The sequence below is a fragment of the Rattus norvegicus genome, chromosome X, assembly GCF_021556685.1.
Source record: "Rattus norvegicus strain SHRSP/BbbUtx chromosome X, alternate assembly SHRSP_T2T, whole genome shotgun sequence".
Lineage (NCBI taxonomy): Eukaryota > Metazoa > Chordata > Mammalia > Rodentia > Muridae > Rattus > Rattus norvegicus.
Window position 1 is genome coordinate 108,529,001 of NC_141554.1, and position 2,990 is coordinate 108,531,990.

The 2,990-nt window shown below is 41.4% G+C and overlaps 1 non-coding gene and 1 pseudogene across 1 annotated transcript; one reads left to right on the forward strand and one right to left on the reverse strand.

Annotated features, from left to right (window-relative positions):
* Positions 1-502: 502 nt before the first annotated feature.
* On the reverse strand, positions 503-1,063 carry LOC134484134 (presenilin-associated rhomboid-like protein, mitochondrial; annotated as a pseudogene).
* Positions 1,064-1,949: 886 nt separating this feature from the next.
* On the forward strand, positions 1,950-2,018 carry LOC134484237 (transfer RNA alanine (anticodon UGC)). Its single transcript has one exon. It is a non-coding gene; the product is annotated as a tRNA-Ala (tRNA).
* The last annotated feature ends 972 nt before the right edge of the window (positions 2,019-2,990 follow it).

The window sequence follows — 2,990 nt, forward strand, 5'->3', positions numbered from 1 at the left end:
AGATGCATGGATCCCAGACCAACGGTGGCTAACTTCCACTATGTACTATGTACTAAGTACTAAGTACTATGTACTAAGTACTATGGCTTTATGGCACAACAGGGTATGCTTCGTTGGTGTGTTAATATCACAGTTTGAATGCAGTAAGACATGAATTCAAAGGAGAGAAACTACAAAGGACCAAAAAGTGTATTACTGGTTGAATAAAGCACATCTTGAAGTGGTAAAAAAAAAAAAAGAGAGAATCGATGTGTGTTCAGAAAATTAGCTGGAAAGGTTGGTGCTCTGAGATTGATCGAATATTGCTAATACATTAGCACGTTATTTTGTAGAGTTTTATTCATCTGTGTCACAATTTTGTCAGTGTGCTGTTTAGACATACACTGAGGACATTAAAAACACTGCGGCAGCCAATGCTGAGACTATATCAGGCAGCAAGGGTCAGATGCACCATCATAGTGGTCTCCTTTGTTTCACTCACAGCTGTCTCAAGTCTTTTGTTTCACTTAGAGCCATCTCCTTTCTTGGGGTCCTTAGTCCTTATTTTATGCCTGATTTTCACTTGCGGCTGTCTAGTTCTTTCAAATGAGGTCATGACAATATAGGATATACCTTATTCCAAAGAGAGTTCCAATAAGATGCGTCTCCAAAATAAAAACTTATCAAATCCCTGAATCCTCCCTGCTGGTTCCAAGACAATGATTTCTTTTAAGGCATTGCCTACCATGAAGGCAAAAACGCAGAGGAAGATGATAAGGAGCCTCCGGTCTGGAATCGTGGTGCAGAACGCAGCAAGAATTGCCATGACTGCTCCCGAAGCACCAAGGGAAGGTCCTTATTTTAATGTAGCAACTTTACACACATAACTGACAAAATTGAAAATAACAACGGAAGACATGAACATGGGTACAACTTGTTCTTGACCCAGAATGTTCTCGATGCTGGATGAGAAGCTGCACAAAACAGACATATTTGTGCCGTGAGGAATAAGGAGAAATTGTGGACAGAAACTTGGAGACCAAAGGACTTCTGAGGCTGGGTTGTGTGTACAGAATATGTGCATGGTCAGATGCAGGGAATGCAGGGTGTCCATAAGCAGAATGAGAGAGATGTGGTGATTAGGATGCCTGTCACCCGCTTCTGGCCACCACCTAGGCTATTACACCACTTGTGGATCTCCTTTCTGATGTCTACTTTGTTTTGTGGTCGTATGCTTTCCACCCATTAACTTTTATGTCATCAACATTACTCTGTACCCTGGATTTCGGTGATTCAAATAGCTAAATATAGCTGATTCAAATGCACAGCCTGTGACCTCTATAGTGGAATTAAAGCCTTCTGTCGAGTTGATATAAGCTAGACCTAATGATTAAAAAAAAACCTGTTTCCTGTTTCCTTCAGAGGCTGGATCAAGGTACTTCTCTTGTATGCTTCTTCACTTGTCCCTGCGTTTGATCTTCAAGGTTCTTCCTTCCTCAGAACATTTGTAAATGTACAATGTTGCCTAAGATAAAATTTATACCCGGATTTGGGCAGGCGCAGAGCCTGGGTCTGAGAGAGTTCCTGGTAGGCTCCATAGAAGGGAGGCCCAGAAGACTAAAGGCAACCGTAGACTCGCTGTACCCAAACTCAGAATGCCATCTACCCAATCCCTGCTTCAATATTGCCTGATGTTCCTAATCCTTCAGAAGCACATTCTAATGAATTTAGCACAATAGTCTCAAGTGATGTAGGTCCGCCATGTTTTGCAGAGCACAAAATTTGTTGTGGTTCTTGTTCTTGTTTTGTTTGCATTGGAAATCGATTCTTTTCCCATAGAAGTGATGAAATAAAAATTGTCGATAATGATATGCAAATATGTGATATAAATATCTTCAGGCACTATAACACGTAGCTTGAGTCTCTGTCAGTTCATATAGGCTGGAAAGAGGTCAGGATGGAGGCTTTGAGTTGTAGCTCAGTGGTAGAGCGCATACCTTGCACGTATGTTGTCCCGGGTTCGATTCCCGGCCTCTCCAAGCTTTTTGCTATTTTCTCTTCAGGATCAGTTTCTAGACAGGATCTAGAAGACGTATCGGTAAAGACCTCCGTAGTCTGGGCCGTATGGTCAAAGTGCTCATCTATAACCGTGACAACAATATTCCACTCTAACCTTGAAGACGTTCCCATGGAGACCTCTTAGTCTGGGGAATACAGCGTGGTCATCGCTCTGGGATTATGTTTCCTCACAGCTTCTGCCTTCCTGCTGCTGGCAGTTTCCTAGTGGGTATGCTTTCTCGGGTGAACGACGTCAAGGAAGAATGACTTCTGCTTTGAGAGAAATAAGGGAGGATACTGTGTAGGAGAAAAGTCTGTTTCAGGGACAGGATCAGGACACTTTCTTCTATGTTTCTCCCCTTGACCCTGTGTTTGATCTTCAAGGTTCATCCTTCCTCGGTGCTTTTCCAAACTCACATTTGCTTGCTGAAGAAATAACTTCAACCCGTGTCAGGGAGCCACAGAGTCTGAGTCTCAGACATGTCAGTAACCGAAGCCCACTGGAGGCACCCATTCATGACCACATTCCTAGCCTCACTCTACCCAAACTCTCAATGCCATCTTCCCAACTTATGCCCGATTGACATACCCTGCAGTCACTCATTATTATTAATTTGACATGATACTGACAATTCATTGTGGGTCTGCCATGTTTTGAAGAATTATGATTTCTTTTATTTTTAAAAGGTTGAGTTTTATTTTATACAGAAAATAAAACACAGGTACTGTTCAGCTGTACTGTAAATCTGAGTTAAATTTGAAGCTTGCCTAGATATCAAAACATTACTTAAATATTTGTGTTGAAAGGCATAATCATATTAATATCTCTACTTATCCGATCAGGTGTAGATTTTAAAAGTTACCAACTCTAACACCTAGTATTAGGTCAAATAAAGTGCTTGCATACAAGTTTATACACCGATAAAGGGTTGTGTGTAGAACACATACATTCT